Here is a 22,218-nt window from a genome sequence, read left to right on the forward strand (position 1 = left end):
AAATTACATGGGGTTCCTAAGGTGGTTATTTCCGATCGAGGGCCTCAGTTTGTCTCTCGATTTTGGAAGGCATTCCTCAAGGGTCTAGGAGTGGACTCTCGTTTGTCCACCAGTTTCCACCCAGAAACGGATGGACAGACGGAGCGAGTGAATCAGGATTTGGAACAATATCTCCGTTTGTATTTGATGGATCAGGAGGGAGAATGGCCCTCATTGTTGAGTACGGCAGAGTTCGCGTACAACAATGCCGTCCATTCGTCTACAGGATTTTCCCCTTTTTACCTGAACTCAGGTCGGCATCCTAATATGCTAGTGGGTCGGGTAGACGTGGAGGTCCCAGCAGCAGAAGAGGTGATACAAGAGTTACAGAAATCCTATCAGGTAGCCTCTTCCAATCTCCAGAAGGCCAAAGACGCTTACAAGGTGCAGGCAGACAAGAAGAGAAAAGAGAGTCCCATGTATGAATCTGGAGAAAAGGTGTGGATTTCCACTAGGCACATGAGGTTGAGAGGAAATCGAAAGTTCCAACCAAGATTCGTAGGGCCCTACCCTGTGGTGCGAATGATCAATCCAGTGAGTGTGAGAGTGGCTCTTCCCAAGTCATTGAAGATCCATCCAACGTTTCACGTGTCATTGATTAAAAGAAACCCACCTAACTTCAGGCGTGTCCAACCACCAGCTCCAGTTCAAATTCAGAGTTCAGAGGAATTCGAGGTCAAGAGAATCCTAGACTCCAAACTCAAGAAAGGGAAAATCTTTTACCTCGTGGACTGGAAGGGTTATGGTCCCGAGGAAAGGTCGTGGGAGCCCAGCAGCAATGTCCATGCCCCAAGATTGGTCAGCGAATTTCACAAGGTTCACCCCCAAAAACCCAGGGAGGGGGCTTTGGTGGGGGGTACTGTCAGGACTATGCCGACCCTCAGCAAGAGACCTCTGTCAGTCCTGGCAGCTAGGGGAAGATTTCCTGTTTGGAGGCTGTTCCCACTTTGGGGTTCCTTGCAAAAATTAGCTCATGATCACGGTTGGTCGGAGGTGTAGCCGCCTCCGGCTTGTGCCGCCATTTCGATGCAGTTAGCGTTCTAGTCTTTTTCAGCAGTCCGCCATTTCCTAACTCCGCACGTTCTATGTGGCGCACTTCAACTGTCCCTTTCCAGCAGTTAGATGCCCTGAGTTTGGCTCCTGTCAATTCACCGCGTTCTCTCATAGTTTTCCCGCTACTTCCAGTCAGCTTTCACAGAGACTCAGTTCCGGAAACCCTGGAGCGTGTTCTCGTTCCGTACCTGTGGATTCCTGCATTCCGGGTTGTTTGCCCCTGACTCGCCGCGGCCTGTGTCTGGCCGTGCGGACTCTTTCAGTCAAGCGCTCCTCATCTGGGTTTGGTTCCAGTGGGCAAGTACCTCCCGCATTACACAGAATTGCGGTAAGAACATTTCATTCTTCAGACTTGCCGGTCCTGTCGTTTGCCAGTGCTTGTTGCCCAGTCCTCGGCTCAGAGCCTTCCAGTGAATTGAACTCCAGAACTGTTCAGAACTATTCAAATTCAGTTTGTGACAAGACTTCGAGTGTTCTCGAAATTCGTCAAGTAAATGAGAGTATATATTATATGCATATGGTAATACTGTTGTCTACCACCTCTACTCTTCGCATCATCTTTTCAACCGCTCTACACCAGCAACAAGAGTACCAACCCTCACCTCACTATTTGGGACTCATTAAGAGAGAAGCTAACTCCACACAATAACCAGGTATGATTGAGGAGAGTCGAGAGAGAGAGAGAGTGTGTTGTCCATGATTTATTAGAACGTTAGTAATGTTCTGCTCCCTGTTGCAGGTGTTCCCCAGCCACTCCTTCCAGAGGTAGTACGAGACACCAGTGTGGAAGACTCTCTTTGTTGTTTGTTATCCACTTCCCCTTTCCCTTCCATTCCTGGGCTTGGAGCAATCCGGGTGCAGGGGTGTTTGGGAATTCGGAAATTAGCATCGCCGAAGATAGCCGCTCGCTCCCACGGAGATCTGGATATTTCAGGTACTGCTTCTGACAATTGTTGCTTTTTTTTGTCAAAAATGTTTAAATGTTACAGTTTTTGTTCCGTTCGTTATATTTAAAAGTTGATAAAGTTTTATAATCCTACTTTGTTGGAGTGCTATATATTTTTAAAAAATCGGGTGAATGGGGCCTTGAATCGGGTTATTGTCATGTGTGGGCTTTGCAAGTGTACTGCTACAGGATCGGACATTTCAAACTCAAATGCACGTTCTTTTTCTTACCTTTCCGAAGCATGGAGCGCAATAGCAGGCAGAGAAAGGGTGATGCAAGTGTTGAACACTGCCTGGCCTGGCAAGTTGCTGGCAGTGCCCCCCCCCCCGCCCGCTCCTGAAAGAGGACACACACACCGCCGCCCCGAGTACTTCACAGATCTTTAAAAGACCATGCGCTTGTTCATGAGGCTTAAATGGTTTATCACCCCTTCTAGAACCCCTGAATCGACCCTCTGACGTTTCCTGGAAGAATTACCACGTAACACAATACCAAGCCCTGTCACCTGAAACCCCCGAGGAATCGTGGGGCATTTTATCAAGGGGGTTTATCTCCGCTTTTTTGGCTTTAAAAGCCAAGAAAGCGGAGATAAAATTATCTCCCTATTACCAAGCTGTCGCTAACACCAGTTAGTGACAGCTAAAAGGAGATAGCGACCATCTTGGGCCCCGCTTTGCATGTCAGTGATATTTATCACTAATGACATGCAAAGTGGGCGTGCCAAGATGTTAGCGACTGGAAACAGTCCCTAACATCGCTATCTCCTATTACCAACTTTTGGAGATATTCGCGCTAAGCGCGAATATCTCAAAAAGCTAACACCTGCCCTGAGCAGTTCTTAGCCATGTTATCCAATGGGAGGTGGATAACATGGCTAAGAGCATTTGCTCGATAATGCATGAATATCGCTGACTTTTCAGCGATATTCATGCATTGCGGCCGTTTTTTATCGCATTTGCGATAAACCTTGCTAATAGCAAAGTTTATCTGCGATAAAAATCGCCGATGTGCGGCGATAATTTTTGTCTCTAAACAAGTTAGAGACAAAAATTATCGCTAGTTGTTGGTAATATGCCCCCGGGTTTTTGCTTGCAGAAATCGGGAGGCGGGAGACTAGCACTGAAATCAGTAGTCTCACGCCTGAATCGGGAGGGTTGGCATGTCTGGATTCTCTACAGCTGGGGCCATAAACTACATCCGCAGGGCTAGGTGATAGCCTGGGACCGGCCTGGCATCTAAAATGGCTGCCGTGCACGACAAAATTGTGGCATTGGAAAAAAGGCAAGATGGCGCAGACAATGTTTATCAATAAGGATTCATTTATAACAAAATATTTTATCGCACTGACAAATTGGCGGTCAACACTTCCTGATTTCCATCGAATCGAACGTTAACAGATGTCACGCAGCAAAAAAAAAAAAAAAGCTCACGCACAGCCGCTGGAAGACATGTATCAACATATATGAGCCTCCTCAGCCACCCTCAGAAAACATAAGGGATTAGGATACGTCTCCCGCACCCCCTTATACCTAGTAATTTAATTAAAACGAAGCACAAAATGGTGAATACCCGTTTCGCTACCAGTTTGCGGCCCAGTTCGCGGCCCGTGAAGCGCTTCTACCGTGAAAAATATATATTTTTTTTATTTTCCCCACGGGACACTTTAATAACCCCAACAACATTCCTAGGGGGTCAAGAGGGGTATACCTTGCCCCCTTTCATTAAATTCCCCCTTCGTTTTTCACCTCTTCTTCTCTCTCGATCCTACCGAGAGATAAGATGGCGGCCGCTCCGGACTGTTTAGAATGTTGACAGACACCGGGGAGCCAATCAGCTTCGCATCGCAAAGTTCCGTTTCGCGAAAAGTAAGCGGACCGGAGCGCAGCCCGGAGCGCTGTTACAGATATATATCTTGTTTTGAACGTTAATTTCTCAAAATCCACTGGAGCACATATATTGAGACCTAGCAAAGGCACATCGGGCTAACAGTCCCTACATTTTTGCCAAGTTTCGTGCAAATCCATTCAGCCGTTCGAGCTAAAAGTGAGGCCAAAGGCCATATGGAAATTAACATGGGAAAAACGCGTTTTGGGACCCCCCTTTTTTCTCGGCCCCCCCTTGACGAAACCCCCCCAAATTGTCAGGGGCTGCTCAGAAACAAAATGTGCCATTTTCCTGAAAATTTCAGCCAATTCCGTCCACAAACCCCAAAGTTATTAGACATAGAATTTTCAAAAGTCCCATAGACAAAAAATCCTAACTATATATACCTACTGGCGAGACGCCAGTAGGTAATATATATATATATATATATTCACTGAAATAACCATAGGTTTCACACCAGTTATAGTTAGGAATTAGCATTTAAAAAACCTATTAAATTCGCTGAAAAAAACCATACGTTTCACACCAGTTATAGTTAGCTGGAAATTTTACTGACATAAAACCATTAGAATTCCAAGTTATAGTTAGTTGGACTCACTATAACTTGCGAGTGTAATGCACTGCTGATGACGTCACATATTACATCACTCATGACATGGTCAGTGGCATCACTCATGACATCACTGATGACACCATCCAGTGAATGTGTGCCTTTCTGAAAAATAAATATGTTTTATATATGTATATGTAAAGGTCAATGGAAGAATAAATGTTTAAATAAGTGTCTTAATGGATGATTTAAAAAAAAAATGATTGGTTAACTGGCTTATTAAGTGTATTTTAGTGAATACATATATTAGCGAATATTGTTTAAATATTTAAATGTTTGTATCCGTGTTTCACTTTGTGTATAAGTGGCTGCATGGGTTGGTGAGTAGCTACATGTGTGTGTATATGGGTTATTAGATTTTTTTTAGTATCAGTATGAGTGTATATCAGTATATCTGTCTGCCCCAATCTCGTCCTGTATCAGGTTGTTTATCGCTGCCATTTTGTTTGTTGTGCCTCGTAGCGAGGCTCCCCAGCACGCACCCGCCTCCCAGCTGCTCCTCCCTCGCCCCCGCCCCTTCCATTATCCACTTATGACAGATGGTTTTTCGCGCAGCATTCACGCGCAGCGGATGCGCCCCATGCGCGCCGAAGGTGTGCCAAAGGTAATCCCGTCCGCGCCTGGGCCCGCGCCCAGCGCCAGAACCCCTGGTCCTCGCAAAACCCACTCCTCCCGCATAACGTATGACGCCGCTACCCTCCTTGCCCTTAACCCCGGACGCACACCACAATGCTGCGAAGCTGCTCCAGGACACACCCATGGTCCATTCGCCTGCCACTCCTGCAAGTTCGCCTGCACCAGGACCCACGCCAAATCCACTACCTCCAAACACAGCCCCAACTCCAACCACCTGAAGTGCATCTTGCTGAACACCCGCTCGGTCCACAGACACGCCACTGAACTCTGGGACCTACTCGACACTGCATCGCCGTGCGTCGCCTTCCTTACAGGAACCTGGATGAACGCTTCATCAGCGCCCGGCATCGCCATAGCCATCCCGGACGCTTACAAGATCATCCGAAAAGACCGCACCAACCAAACAGGAGGAGGCATCACCATCGGCCATAAGAACACCATCTGAATCACGACCAGCTCCGACGATAACCTCGCGACCGCCGAACACCTTCATTTCCAGATCCACACCAACCCGGGGACCACACTTAGAGGCACCCTCATCTACAGACCACCAGGAACCCGCACTCAATTCAACAAAGACCTCACCGACTTCATCAGCCCACATGCCCTCACCTCCAAGAACTACATTATACTGGGAGACCTCAACTTCCACCTGGAAAAGAAAAACAACAGCAACACCACCACCCTTCTGGACAACCTGGCCAATCTCGGACTCAAACAACTTGTTGACACCCCCACCCACCTTGCCGGACACACGCTCTACCCTATCTTCACCTCCAGCAAACACATCTCCTTCGATCACACCACAGCTCTCCATTGGACGGACCACAGCTGTGTTCACTTCTGCTACAAAAAGACCACGACCCACAACCCCCCACAACCTATTCCTCGAAGAAACTGGAACAAAATCACCACCGACCAACTCTTCACATCGCTAAACCAAAACCCTCCTGTCATATCATCGGACCCAAACCAAGCTGCCATCAAACTCACACAATGGATCACCCACAGCGCTGACGTATTAGCACCCTTGAAAAACCATCAGATCAAACAACGTAGCAAAAAGGCCCCCTGGTTCAACAATGACCTTAAGAAATCCAAGAAGTTATGTCGTACCCTCGAGAAAGAAAAACTATGGTATCCTCAAAAGACCCAATGTGTGCTGGTGTTGCGGTATATTTCTTTCATCCGCCCCTACATTGTGGTTTTCGGCAGTTATCATCAGATACCATAGAGAGTGTGGGTGCCTGCCTCATCCAGAGGCTCCTCTGGTCTAGGTTGCAGTGTCCAGAGATGAAAAATAGGGTTAGTGCAAAAAAATGAAAAACAGGTAAAAATAAGATCAGCACCTACGAGGTTTTTAATGAATTGGTGGAGATCTTATATTAAAAATTAAGTGGGTACTTGTCCTATATCGAGTTACTGGATCTAGAAGTGTGGATTTCCAAGGGGTGTCGACATGTTTCAGCCCCCTTTGGCTCAACGGAGTCTATGGGGCTTTTGTCAGGACAGGGTGGACAAACAAACATAGAGAATCTACTCACACTATTTGTGTGGTGTTCAAGGGTTGATTTTATGGAGGGTCAACATTAGCCACTCTAGTCTTATTAACCTGAAAGAGAAAATAGACACAGATACATTGTACAAGGATAAATATCCTACACACTCACAATATTAAAGGAGCAGAGGTGGGCACCGTAGTAAGCTATAGTCAAAACTACTGGGTGGATGCATATTAACCAAGTTAGCATGTGCACATAACACGGTGGAGTAAAAACCTGGAGAGGCAGAGGAAAGAGGGAGGCGAAAGTGAACAAAATATTTGGTAAAAAATATTTGGTAAAAAAGCACTGCGATGTTGTGGCAATGAGCAGGATGTGACTTAGTCGTGGTAGTGAATTATCAACATCATGTGAGGCTTAATTCTGCGCTAGGACCTCAGTGCAAATTGAAAACACTGTGCCAAAGTACCGAATTATTAAAGCAAACAAACTTTAATTCGAACTGATTTCAAGCTGTGAAAAAATGAATGAAAGGAGGCCCTTCTAATATCTAGGTACAGGTTGTTACAAAACCTAGTGTAGAGAGGCGCGGAATGGCGCCTGGACCCCTTTGTGGTTTAAAGCAAACAGCGCAAATAGACGCTGGAAAACAGTCACTCGAAAGGTCATATCTCGCCGCCTTCCTTGAATCCAACAATTCCCTCGACCCATCACAGTCCGGCTTCTGAGCCAAACACAGCACCGAAACCACCCTCATCGCAGCTACAGACGACATCCGAACGCTACTGGACAACGGAGAAACAGTTGCCCTCATCCTACTCGACCTCTCCGCCGCCTTCGACACAGTATGTCATAGCACACTCATACAACACCTCAACAATGTCGGAATACAAGGAAAAGGTTTGGATTGGATCATCTCGTTCCTCGCCGGAAGAACCCAGAGAGTCCGCCTCCCCCCATTCAAATCAGAGGCCACCGAAGTCATCTGTGGTGTACCACAAGGATCTTCACTCAGCCCCACCCTCTTCAACGTATACATGAGTCCCCTTGCATCCATTGCGCGCCAACACAACCTCAACATCATCTCCTACGCAGATGACACCCAGCTGATCCTCTCCCTCACCAAAGACCCAAACATCGCCAAAACCAATCTACGCGAAGGAATGAAAGAAGGAGCCGAATGGATGAAGAACAGCCGTTTAAAACTTAACTCGGACAAAATGGAAGTCCTCATCTTAGGATCATCCCCCTCTGTCTGGGACGACTCATGGTGGCCACCGGCCCTGGGCACAGCACGCATACCTACAGATCACGCACGTAACCTGGGCTTCATCCTTGACTCCTCCCTCTCGATGACCAGACAAGTCAACGTCGTCTCATCTTCATGCTTCAACATCCTACGCATGCTCAAAAAAATCTTCCGCTGGATCCCCACCGAAACAAGAAAGACAGTCACCCACGCACTGGTCACCAGCCGACTGGATTATGGAAATACCCTTTACGCCAGGACCACAGCCAAACTACAGAAAAAACTCCAACGCATCCAAAACGCCTCAGCCAGACTCATACTGGACATTCCCCGTCATGATCACATTTCCGGTCACCTTAAGGATCTCCACTGGCTCCCCGTCAACAAGAGAATAACGTTCCATCTCCTCACCCACGAACACAAGGCCCTCTACGACCTAGGACCCGAATGCCTCAACACACGACTGTCCTTCTACACACCCACCCGCCAACTACGATCATCCAATCAAGCCCTCGCAGCAATTCCGCGCATCCACAGATCCACCATGGGAGGAAGATCCTTTTCCTACTTGGCGGCCAAAACCTGGAATTCTCTCCCCACTCACCTCCGACTTACACAGAACCACCTCTCCTTCAGAAAGCAACTAAAAACCTGGCTATTCGATAAGTAATGCACCCACCCTTCCTCAAGCGCCTTGAGACCCTCAGGGTGAGTAGTGCGCTCTACAAATTTCTGAACTTGAACTTGAGTGTCTGTATGGTTTGGTGGGGGTATTACTTAGCACATAGATGCATCAATGACGGACTCACTGTTTGTATGTGTTTGGAAGATGGCATATGTGCAGGACTGTATGGATGGATGAGTGTGTATATGTGTGTGTTAGTGAGTGAATGACTGTCTCACTAGTGTCTTTATCAGTAACTACATATGTTTTAATCTAGTATATGAGAGTGTTGATGTATATAAGTGAGTATATGTGAGAGTGAGAATGTAGAAGCCTCAATGTTTAACTGCAAGAAAAAAAGATCAATGACAACAGTAAAATAAACAATTCGCTCTCAGCATGTTTGAGTATGCAAGATTTATTGGGAACCCAATTAGAAAGTAATCACAATGCAGGATACGTGCACACGGAGACCTCAGCAAAGCTCACTGAGTGCCCAATTGGTATGACAGTGCAGAGACATTTTATAGGTATATGCCCCCACAGGATGGGCATCATAGCATACGTAATCTGGATCAGGCTATGACCTGCTAGACCAATCAGTGAAGTGCACATATGGTGTGATACCCTTTTAAGGCTCGAAAGTGTGCCTACATTACCCACGTGTCATCTACGAGAGCAGAATTGGGTTTTTCCATAAAGGTGAAATCGGCGTTTCTAGCGTACGTGGGTTTTGCACGTATTTGACCAGCTAGGGCAGGTCATGTCGACATCTTTTACTGGAGATATGAGGTTTGGCAATAGCAAGCTAAAAGCTGGAAGCTGGCATGTCATTTCTCGGAAGCCTTGCGTTCGCTCTGCACGTTGCAGCTGACTGACACACAGAATGGAGCGTGCAACCACTCTGTGGATTTCTGCTGGTGTCTTTCATTAGTAGTTTAAAGAAGACTATAGGCCTGAAAACATATGTATTTGGTATCATATAAATGTCTGCTTCGTCATCCCCAAATCTGATACTAAATCATATGTTAATCAGAAGTCATTCATCCTTATCATCTCCTGTTCCTCCTCCTCATCCTTATCCTTGTGAGTGTGGTGTTGTGAACCACCTTTCCTGAATATGCAGTTGGCGCAGGACCGAAAAATTGCTGCACAACAAGATGGGCATATTCTTATCAGAAGGCACAGTGTCAAAAGAGCTGCTATCACTATTATAACTGCCTCAAGTATCCATGAGCCCCAGCCTGTGAACCACTTAATCACATCTTCCCATAGACTACGTGTGTGTATCCCGTGGGCCTCATCTCTTATATCTTTAATTTTTTTAATGGCTTTTATTATATTTCCACTGTTATCCGGAATAAATACACAGCATTGGCTCTGAGCCAGGGAAGATGCTGGGGAAGATGCCTCATGGAGGACGGAACAGACTCCTCCCTCCTTGGCCAGAATCATATCAAGAGCAATCCGGTTTTGAATTACGACAGCCCTCATGGAGGTGAGCTCTTCTGTTATATTTCCTAAGGCGTCAGTGGTAGAGTCCGCTAGATCTTCAATCATCCTGGACAACTGGTGTATCCGTTCTGAAGTATAGACATTGCCTAGTATTGGAACCATTGCCCCAACACCTGTTAACACGTGGTCTACCCAAGCGGCCGTTCTCTTGGCCCTTGCCAGTGTCATCTTTGGTTTTTCTGCTGGCACTAATTTTGTGAAGTGGGTCATTTTTGGGATGATGGAGGCTAAGTAGCAACTTCCATACCATCCTGGGGGCAGGTAGAAGTATGCCCATGGACCACAAACAAAGGAAAGGCCTTTGTAACCTACCAGACCTGGTGACGGCTCGTCACAACTCCTAACTCGAGTTAGTCTGGTTGTGTGGTTACAGCTGCTCATTCCCATGTAAATCTGGGGAACTGTCTTTATGGGTGGTATGCCTTTTATCTTGTTTATCCTGTCCTCGCAATCAAATAGGCCCTGCTCTCCTTGAGCGACCTCCTTGAAAGTACATCCAAATGAGATGCACTCCTTCCAATTGTCTTTGGACAGCAGTTCTGAAAAGGTGTATGTTCTGGTAGCCCCCTTTGGAAGAACCGGCACTCTCTTGGGTGTTACTACTTCTTCCTTGAGGATGCAGGAGGGGGCTGGAACTTCCCCTACCCTAAACCTTGGTATTTTCAAGTGGCCTTTTTCTATGTCATCCCAACCTGCCCTGCCCTTCCATTCCTTATTTCTGGACGCCCTGTCAAATCCCTTTAGCATCTCTAAGTCTCCCTTAGTTGGCTGCATATTCATACAAGGGATCCTCTTAGGTCTGGGAGGGGGGTCTGTTGTTCTTCTGCTATAGCTATAGCCATTGCTGCCGCTGGGATCAACAGTCAGTATTTCAGATGAAGTTGTACCTATCGATACTGACGCAAACATGCCGTGTTGACTTTGGAACATGTCTCGCAAGAGGACACAGCCTACATATTTGGATAATGGCAGGACATTGTACTTTAAACTATGTGTGGTGTCTGTGGGCAGGTGTGTGCAAACATAGCAGTCAGATATATTCAAAATTGTCACATACAGTTTCAACATTTCCACATATTGGTTCCCTTCGTAGGTATCCCACAATCCTTCTTTGTCCCCTTTATTCACATCCACCCCCACACCAGTAATGTTCATTGTTATATTTTGTTCATAGTCCCTTGGTGTTTTTGTTGGCTCAGTTCCATCACTACCATCCCCCACCCTTCCATTTAGGTGTGGTATTTCAAGCTCATTAGAATATGTTATTATAATTGCTGTCACTATTACCGCTGGAACTGGTAACAATATTGCAAGAATCACTGCTCTCCAATTACATGTATGTCTCTCAGTGGACTGCATGACTCTGTACAAATCTCTCCCTTTCCTATGCTATGCAATCTTCTTGTGAATAGGCCCTGAATTTATTCTTGGTCCACTCGGTCTTGTGAATAGGCCCTAAATTTATTCTTGGTCCACTTGGCGCTATGCTGGCTTGCCCTTAGAGTCAAGCATTTACCCACTGCTCTTCTCTCAGTTTTCAATGTCTCAAACAGGTCTAGGACCAGTGATTTCTGTTGCAAAAGCGGCACAATGGATGGTGTTCAAGATTTTGAATAATGTTAGAACCAGAACTGTGTATCGCAAAAATAGAACTATTGAGAATGTCAAAACGTAGGTCTGTTAACTCTTGCTCAGGAATTTGCTCTTGGCTCGCCGGAAAGGAAATGTCATTGAAAATCAAACGTATTAGCTCACTAAGCAATAGAGGCCTCGGCACCAGGAGGGTCAGAGTTGCAGCTATGTCTTTTCCCGGACATAAAATAGTTAATTGTATCCTGGACCGTTGTCCGCAGGCTTGTATTGACACACATCGAAGTCTATTTGTCAGGAGCATTGCATTTAGCCAGCAGTCCGTTGATCATTAACTTCCTTGGTCATGTTTCTGTTTGCTGTGGGAGCGAAGGTTGTATCCCTTGCTGGGCTCGGCGGTGGCTACCTGAATCGGTTGCGTCCTTTCTCCGTCCGTTACTTTCTTCGTGTGTGATGCATGAATCCACGAAGCTACGCCTTCACACTTCACAGCTGTGGCCGTCGTGAGGATGACCTGCCTTGGCCCCTTCCACCTCGGCTGCAAGCAGTTCCTCCGTGTGTGGGCTTTGATCCAAATCCAATCACCAGCCTTTAGGTCATGGGGTGGCGGTGTCACTGCATCTGGAAGGGACGTCAGCACCTGGCAGTGGAGGTAACGTAAGACATGTGTTAACTCTTTACAGTAACATAGCAATAAGTTGTTCATTACTGACAGGGGGGCTGTTGACATATGCCCTGGTATTTGCATGGGTCGGCCAAATATGATCTCATGGGGGCTTAACTTTGTTATTCTGTCTGGCGTACATCTCATTGCTAAAAGTGCGAGAGGCAGCGCGTCTACCCACGAAAGGTCAGTTGACGCACAGATCTTTGCAATTTTATTTTTCAAAATTCCATTTCTGCGCTCGACAGCCCCTGCCGCCAGCGGGTGATAGGCGCAGTGTAGCCTTTGTTTTATGGCCAGTCCCTTGCACAGCCCCTTTATGACGTTGGAAATGAATGCAGGACCATTGTCGGATGCCAGGACGGAAGGTACCCCGAATCTGGGTAGTAGCTCTTTAAGTAAACACTTTGCCACGCTCTGGGTACAATTTTTGGTGGGATAGGCCTCTACCCATTTGCTAAACATACAAACGATTACCAAAACGAACCTATATGACTGGGTGGGGCGCATGTCTATAAAATCAAGCTGAAGGCTTTCAAATGGTCCATGGGGGGGTGGAAAGTGGCCAGGCGCAGTTGGGATACCTTTTCCAGTGTTGTACTGCGCACAGACAGCACACTGCTTGCACAGCCTCTCTGCTGTCTGGCGGAATTTCGTGTTGTACCAACACTGGGAGAATAACCTGACCATGCCATCGGGCCCCACGTGTGGGGGTCCATGGAACAACCTACTCATTGAAGGGAGCATGGTTGAAGGCAAGCATATCCTGCCATTAGGTCCTACCCATAGCCCCTCTTCCGTTTGTTTGCATCCCTGTTGTTTCCACTCCTCTTTTTCACTGTCAGCTGCCTCCCTCTGAATACGTATTGGATCAAAATGCAGTGAACCCTTACCCTCTTCTGTGTCTGTCTTGTTGCCTACTAGTTGTACCATAGCTTGCTCGCAACCTGTAGGCGCTATTCTCTTTGCTTCTTGGTCAATGAAGGCATTGCCTCTGGAGATGGGGTCTTTTGATGAAGTGTGGGCAGCACATTTTATTATGGCCACCTTGCAAGGTAATAGCAGTGCTTGGAGGAGGTCACAAATCAATTGTGCATGCTGTATTTGCTGGCCTGCTGATGTAAGGAACCCCCTCATTGACCATAACTGGCCAAAATCGTGGACCACCCCAAAGGCGTACTGACTGTCCGTGTATATATTTACTTTCTTCCCTTCAGCCCATGCACATGCTCTGGTGAGTGCCACAAGTTCAGCTGCTTGTGCACTTTTTGCTGCTGTCAGTCTCCCTCCTTCCAACAATTTAGTTGCTGTGCCCACCGCATAGGATGCTTGTAGTACTCCTGTGTCATCCCTTAAACATGACCCATCTACAAATAGATCCCCTTGAGCATCTGGGAGCGGTGTGTCTTTAAGGTCCGGTCGTATCTTAGTGTGCCTGTCTATTGCCAATGCGCAATCATGAAAGGAATCATCTGAATCAAAGTCTTCCAGCTCATGCTGCGTGGGTAGCAAGCATGCAGGGTTCAGAGTGGTGCACCTCTTGATGATAATGTGTGGTGTCAGGAGTACCAACTCATACCTGGTGAGGCGTGCATTTGTGAGGTGCTGTGTCTTAGTGGATGTCAGAAGTGTGTCCACGGCGTGGGGCACATGCAGCACTAGTGTGTGTCCTAGCACTAAGTTGTCTGACTGTTCCACGGCGAGTGCTGCAGCAGCTACTGCTTTCAGACACGGTGGGAGCCCTGCAGCCACTGGGTCTAGTGTGGCAGAATAGTATGCCACGGGGCGGTATAAAGCTCCATGTTTCTGAGCCAAGACCCCCGTCGAGCACCCCCCCTTCTCGTGGCAGAACAAATGAAAGTCTTTCCCATAGTCTGGTATGCCTAATGCTGGTGCTCCTTCTAATTCCCTTTTTAGCGCATTGAAGGCTGCCTCGCATTCTTGTGACCAGGGTACAGTGTCAGGTATGCCCTTGTGTGTCAGTGCCTGAAGAGGTTTTGCAATGAGAGAGAAGTTTGGTATCCAATGGCGACAGTATCCTGCAACTCCTAAGAAAGCTCTAACTTCCTTCTGAGTGCGGGGTCTGGGAAAATGTGTTATTGTCGAGATTCTGTCTGGCAACAGTTTTCTTGTTCCTTCTGTTAGCTCATGGCCTAAGTATTTCACAGAGGTGAGGCAAAACTGTAACTTCTTTGGGGAGACTTTGTATCCCTTTAATGCTAAGTGGCATAGGACAGCGATGGTGTCCTTTACACAAGCCTCCTTTGAAGGTGAGGCCAATAGCAAATCGTCAATGTACTGGATAAGTGTGGACCCCTCCTTTAGTACCAGGGAGTCTAAATCTGTTTTTAAGGCATGTGTGAAAATGGATGGTGACTCTGTATAGCCCTGAACCAGCCGTGTCCAACAAAATCTTTTTTGTCGGAAACTGAAGGAGAAGAAGTGTTGGCTGTCAGGGTGCAAGGGGATTGTGAAGAAGGCGGAGCTAAGATCCATCACAGTGAAAGTCGTAGCCCACACAGGTATATTAGATAATATTGTCGCTGGGTTTGGGACCACTGGGAAAGATGGCAAGACTATTTTGTTCAATTCTCGGAGGTCCTGAGTGAATCTATAGACAGGGGCCCCGTTCGGGCCCTTGGATCCTTTTTTCACAGGAAGTATCGGGGTGTTGCATTGACTGTATTGAATCTCCCTTAAAATTCCTTGCTTCAGGAGGTCTTGTATCACTGGTGCGATGCCCTCCTCCCCTTCTTTTGAGATCTTGTATTGTGGCACTCTTGGGAGAACTGCCCCTGGCTTCATTTTTATCTGTACCGGTGGGTAGTTCAATACCCGCCCTACGTCATTGGCACTTGTTGCCCAGACCTCTGGCGGCACACAATGTCGTAATTCTGGCGGTATTTGGAGGTTGGGGCATGTCATGAATGCTTGTACCATTAAACCATTTGCCTTGCTCTCTAAAAAGACCCCTGTTGGTGAGCAGTGTATGGTGCATTGTAATTTGCATAACAGATCTCTCCCCAGCAAATTCACGGGGCAGAACCTGCTAAGAATGAATTGGTGGTGCACTGTTATCGTGCCTACTACAAACTGTAGTGGCTCAGTAAGGTATTCTGTAATAGGTTGGCCAGTCATGCCTACTGCGGTTATCGTAGTCCTAGAAAGTGGAGCTTCAGGCGTTGTTAGTGCCTTCAGCATTGATCTTTGAGCCCCTGTGTCAATTAGAAATGGAACAACCCTGCCCAATACCTCTCCCTCTACATATGGTCCGGATTGATCTACTAATATTGCTGGTGCTGCTATTATCACACAGTTTCCCACTTTCAGGCATCCCTAGAATGGTGCTGGGGGTGGGGGTGGGGGCCAGTCATTCGTTACTGGAGTCCATCCCTCCCCTCCTGCCCATTGCTGCTGGGACTCATTTCCATGTGGCGTGTTGTCTCTGTACTCTGTGTGCTGAGTGTAGTTGGCGTGCTGGTGTCTGCCCTGTTGCCCGCTGTTCTGTTTGTACCTACTGTCCTCACTTCTTTTCTTTAATATTGGACAATCTGCTTTCCAATGATTAGGATCCTTGCAATAGAAGCATGCTGTTCCTTGGGGTGGCACGGAGGTTGATCTGCGGGGTAAGGAAGGTGTCCTACCGGTCTGCTGTCTTCCTACGCTTCGCCCCCCCCCCCTCTGCTCCTTTCCCTACCTCTGTTATTGCTGTAAAACCGTTCTGGTGCCACCATTAACCTGACTTTTTCTTTCTTTAATTTCTCTGTCTCCATTGCCTGCGCGCTAGCCTGGAAATCTGCGCAATATTTCGCCGCTGACAGCACTTTTTCTATTTTCTCCTGCTGCCAACAGACGAAAGAAGTTTGAAGGTGTGTCCTGATGGGTGGTGCAAGGCCTTGTACAAATGTAGTTACCAGAGCTGGCATTGCATCTCCCATGGGGTCTTTCAATCCACTGTTCTGCCTATATACTTGCAGGAGGCGGTCAAAGTATGCATTTACACTTTCATCCTTTTCCTGTTTGGTACTTGTAATTTTGCTCCAATCAACCCTATCTTCAGGCACCTTCTCCTTCAAATGTCCCACTACTTTTTTGTATAACTCCTCTACTTCTGGGCCTGGTGTCCCTCCGTTCCCCCGCTTTGGTTCAACCTCTGGCCACTCAATCGCTCTTTTACAATCCTCCCACAGATCTTTTGGGATGATGATGTTAAAGAGCGTGTCGAGGTCGCGCCACAGTAAACCTCCTAATGATGTCATTCTGTTAAGCTCTTCGTACCATCTCCTGGGCTCCTCTCTTAAACGGGGGAAGTCTCTGCTGAAGGCGCTAATGTCTTGCCTTGACCATGGGACATAAACATATGCTAAATCATTTGGCGCGCTGCCAGGTGGTGGTGGTATCTCTCGTAGGGGCATGATAAGTGATGGGGCCTCTGTTGTCGTAGAAGTGCCTGTTGTGTTGGCTGTGGCGATGGAGTGGGCCAGGGAGTGGGCCACGTCAATTACTGCACATGTGTGAATTAGCTGCTTCCATTGTTATAATTTATCTATAGCATATTCAAGCGTGTCCTGCAACTTAGACTCCTCCCATGTTACTAAATCTGGGTCTGTGAATCCGAACTTCCCTACCTCCCAATCATATTTTTCTGGAAGTTGGGCACGACTACCTGTGGTCGTCTGGGCGTCAGCTTGCTTTGCATATGCTGAGTGGGCCTGGGGTGCTTTGTTCATTAACTCTGCGCGTGCTAAGGACAGTGTTTTCTCTAAATATCTCCTATGCTGTGTTTTTATAAAAGAGTCCACAGTTAGTGAGCCCTCAACAAGCTGTTGTAGTAGCGCCTGACACTTTAAAGAATAACTTTTTAACATCAGTTTTGGTGAATTTGGATTTGATGCTGAAGCCCCTCCCACCGTTCCCCCAAAACTGCCTCTTCTTTTGTTCTCTGGGGCTGGCTCTGTTTCCGTCAAACACTGCTCTAGTGTGGAAATGTCGTGTTCTGTGTGATGGACATATGTAAATGCATCCCATATTAGCGAGTGCCATTGTTGTTTGCTGAGTGAGTCATCCTGTGATTCATCCTCAAATAATTGCTGCCACGGACAGTCTATTAGCTTAGGTATTTTAATCTGTTTTTTAGTACATTGTTTGAGAACGCTGATTTTCTTTTCGTTGTAATCTGAAGCGGCTTTGACAGCTATCTTTCTCATCAATTTTAGCGTAGCCAGGTCTTGGATAGACTCCAATTCTGGTTTCGCAACCTTATCCTTCAATACTCTGCGTACAAAGGTTATGGCTGCCTCTCGTTCCCCGGGAGTCAGCTCAGTGTGTTCTGGCTCAGGTACCTGCAGCGGTGAATCACCACCCAGGCATCCCAAGAGAATATCTTCTAAGACTTGGTCTTCTGCCTCTTCTTCTTTAACTTGTACACATGGGAATGTGCCTATTGTATCTAATTGCTCTTTTCTCCATCTGCCCTCCAATTTTGCCTGTAATATTTTTTTTTTAATTTCCATAAGTTCGCTGTGGACTTTAGATTTTACTGCGCTTGTTGAACGCATATTGCTTAACACGGAGTCCCAATTATGGTACGCCTCCCATTCTAAACTTCTAATCTTCTTTCCTTTTATATTTAACATTTGGCGCAAGTATGATAGTTTGGCCATGTCATATGTGCCATTACATGGGAATTGGAGATCCTTGTTTTTAGATGTCAGATCATGCCACTTATGTGTGTACATTATTGAGCTTAAGCCTTTTTTTATAGCTACATTATAAGCAGGTGAGTTCTTGGGTGGGGCTGGCTGAGTCGTATTTAAATTCTTTTTACTATTGAGGTTTCCCATGGTTGAGTCGTGTGTAGCAGCTAGTCCTAAACGCTTTACAAATAACTGTTCAAGTATACCAGACAGATGGGTTGCGGGGTGGACGTCAATAGAGTAACATGTGACACAATAGGTTGACAAATACTTCACTTATATTTCAGCCATACAGTATTTGCAAGAGGGCAACAAGAAAGCCATACATCAATCACCCCAACAGGTCATGTATGCCAATTCACCGAAGCATCTTCACAAGGGAGAAAGAAGCCAGATCCTATTTTGTTTGTTTGGGCCTTGACGGCCTGTGATACAGGTAAGGTAGGAAAACAGACCCTGTCTGCGGCTGTGCCACAGGGTGCTGGCATGCAACAATAGAGCAATAGTGGTGAATTGTTTCACTCTGTTCAGTCAATCACAAAAAACATCTAGGACAAATACAGGGATCCTACGCAGCAGCGCTGTAGAAAAACCCTTCTGTGCAGAGAATGTGTGTGGGTCTGCTGTACTTAGTCCCAAAGAAGTGAGGGGAATATTAGAACTTTTATCAAAAACCATCAAATTTTCTATTTTTAGAGAGGTGCACTTTAATCGGTCTTTCCAGCCAGTCCCTTCCAGAGGCCAGGGGGTATTGTGGTCGGGAGTACTTATTTGACAACGTTGGTAACTGGGTGTGTGAGATGGATGTTTTCTACCAGATCTCCTTCAGTAATGTTGTGGTATACAGTTTAAATGGATAAGCCGGCAAAGGTAACCTAGAACCTAGCCCTAGGCAAAGAATACTCCTCCTTCCTAGCAATATTTGGCCACTACATAGGCCAAGCACATCACAAGTACACAATAAAAAAATGCAATGAAACCTATAATGATTGAGAAAAGAAACACTGTTGTACTAGGCATCACACCCCCCTCCTCGTGCCGAGGATATCCCCTTGGCACGAACCTAGAACCACTCTGGCCCCTAGGTGGACGTCTCCAGGGGGAGGGTGGAGGCGGACCCCAGGCAGGACGACTGGCGTTAGCCAAAGAGCCAGGAGCGCCCGGGGCGTTCCTCATAAATGCCAAAATATTAGGCCAGCTGCGCGTGGGCGATGGTGCTGGACCCAGGCCAGAGCTCATAAGAACAAATAAAATCACAATCTATCAGATACACAGTATAAACTAAATCTAGTAGCCAACCTGGCCACTCGTATCGCGATACTCAACAGGCACAAATACTATGTGCCAATCTGGGGAGCGAAACTGCCACATCCTAAAACGGCGAGCTACCTGCTACCACCTACAGGGGAGCACAAACTGCCACAGCTCACAATGAGGGGCCAACTGCTACAACCCAATACCGGAGGGTTAAAGTCCCCTCCCAAGTGTACTCACCGGGCTTCGTCCAGTCTGTTAGAGCCTACCGACATCCACTGCACCCGCTTGGAATGGTCTGGCGATGGTATCCCGCATCCCAGCTGCCGGTGACTCTCTGCGGCGGGGGTAGGGGTTTCAGACCTTCGCCCTCAATGGCTGGCCAAGGGCCCACTGACACGAAGTCACCAAAAAGTTACTGCTGGGCAGGAATCCTGCAGAAGCTTGCCGTCACCAGCCAGCCAGGAAACGCAGGGGACCAAGGTCAGACCCTATAAGATAAAAAAATGTATGTGAGAAAAGGCAGTGGACTTCAGGCAGCAATGACAGAGGTGAACACACGCCCGTGGCACAGAACGTCAGAAAGATCAACAGCGCCGAGGGCTGGAGGAAAGGAAAAGAGAGCTAGACGAGAGCTACCTCCCGGGTCGTGTGGTGACAAAAACACACGTAAACCATCAGAGCCAGAAACAGCAGAATGAAGAAGGTGATCAGAAAAGGAACCACGAAAGACATGGAGTCTGAACAAGCCTTGTAAATATCCCCAGGACACAGGCACACCTCGTCAGACATAGAGAACCAAGAGTAAGAAGAGTCAGCAGAGTCAGAAACACAACACAAGCGTGCCGAGAGCGAAAAAGAGCAGGACAAGACCAAAGACAGCAGAGAGGCCACACACGGATCATCCACAGGATCCGACCCCCTCCAGCAACCAACCAGGCCGGGGAGAGATAAACAAACAGAACGTTATCACCTCAAATCCCGCCCTCAAAAGGGTGCCAAAAGGGTCCGATCCAGTGTCCGCTCCGTCGGTGTAGCCAGTCAGCTGTATTGGGCCCGCAGCATTCTCCACCAAATGTAGAAGCCTCAATGTTTAACTGCAAGAATAAAAGATCAATGACAACAGTAAAATAAACAATTCGCTCTCAGCATGTTTGAGTATGCAAGATTTATTGGGAACCCAATTAGAAAGTAATCACAATGCAGGATACGTGCACACGGAGACCTCAGCAAAGCTCACTGAGTGCCCAATTGGTATGACAGTGCAGAGACATTTTATAGGTATATGCCCCCACAGGATGGGCATCATAGCATACGTAATCTGGATCAGGCTATGACCTGCTAGACCAATCAGTGAAGTGCACATATGGTGTGATACCCTTTTAAGGCTCGAAAGTGTGCCTACATTACCCACGTGTCATCTACGAGAGCAGAATTGGGTTTTTCCATAAAGGTGAAATCGGCGTTTCTAGTGTACGTGGGTTTTGCACGTATTTGACCAGCTAGGGCAGGTCATGTCGACATCTTTTACTGGAGATATGAGGTTTGGCAATAGCAAGCTAAAAGCTGGAAGCTGGCATGTCATTTCTCGGAAGCCTTGCGTTCGCTCTGCACGTTGCAGCTGACTGACACACAGAATGGAGCGTGCAACCACTCTGTGGATTTCTGCTGGTGTCTTTCATTAGTAATTTAAAGAAGACTATAGGCCTGAAAACATATGTATTTGGTATCATATAAATGTCTGCTTCGTCAAGAGATTGTAAGAGTTCCTGTTGTGTTTCTATAAGTGATTGTTTAAGAGAGTAAGTATGTGTAAGTTTCCTTAGAAGTAAGGTGGTAGTGTGTGTATAGCTGTATATGCAAATAAATGGATGTTCAATAGTTTATTTGCATGTGTGAGTATGTGTGTGAGCAACTTTTGGAAGACTGTCGATGTGTTACAGGATGTATAGGTGTATCACTACATATGATGAGTGAGTATATGTATGAGTGACTAATATGTGACGTCATCAGCAGTGCATTACACGCGCAAGTTATAGTGAGTCCAACTAACTATAACGTGGTATTTCAATGGTTTTATGTCAGTAAAATTTCCAGCTAACTATAACTGGTGTGAAACCTATGTTTTTTTCAATGAATTTAATAGGTTTTTTAAATGCTAATTCCTAACTATAACTGGTGTGAAACCTATGGTTTTTTCAGTGAATTTCATAGGTTTTTTAAATGCTAATTCCTAACTATATATAAGGCCCCAAACCTATATTTTTTTATTTGAATTTCAAAATTTTGTTAATAGCAAATGTCTATAGCTATGAAATGTAATATTTTTGAAAATGAATGAATCCTATATTTTATTTGTATTTAAAACAATTTTTTTAATGTCTTTTTTTTTCTTTTACCTTGGAGCACTCCCGGGGCGCGCCCCGGTGAGCGCCCCGGAAAGCGTAGTCTTTTGAAGCGCCCCAGGGCGGGCTCCGGAGAGCGTCCCGTTAACGCTATTGCCGCGAACGAAAACATCATTGTGACGTATCACGTAGCCGCGTCCACGTGATACGCACGGCGTAAGCGCACCCAGAAGCACTCGAGCGAATACGATTGCGCAACGTAAACATGTGACGCGCTTACGCGACACGCCCGGGGGCGCGCCGCGTAAGCACGTCGGTCATGTGACCTGAAAATAACACTTTTTATTGGTGCAGAACAGTTTTGGTTTCATAATGATGAAATCCCTGGTCTTGTGACCTGAAAATAACACTTCTCATTGGTTCAGGCCTTTTTTTTTCAAATGATGAAAGACCTTTGACTTAGGAAGGCCTGTTTGGCAATCTTTCAAGTATATTTTGTACTTTGAAATGGCTTCAATAGCAGCAGCAGCTGGAGCATCTGCACCACCACCACAACCACCAAGAGGATCAC

Source organism: Lissotriton vulgaris, chromosome 3_1 (genome assembly GCF_964263255.1).
Source record: "Lissotriton vulgaris chromosome 3_1, aLisVul1.2, whole genome shotgun sequence".
NCBI lineage: Eukaryota > Metazoa > Chordata > Amphibia > Caudata > Salamandridae > Lissotriton > Lissotriton vulgaris.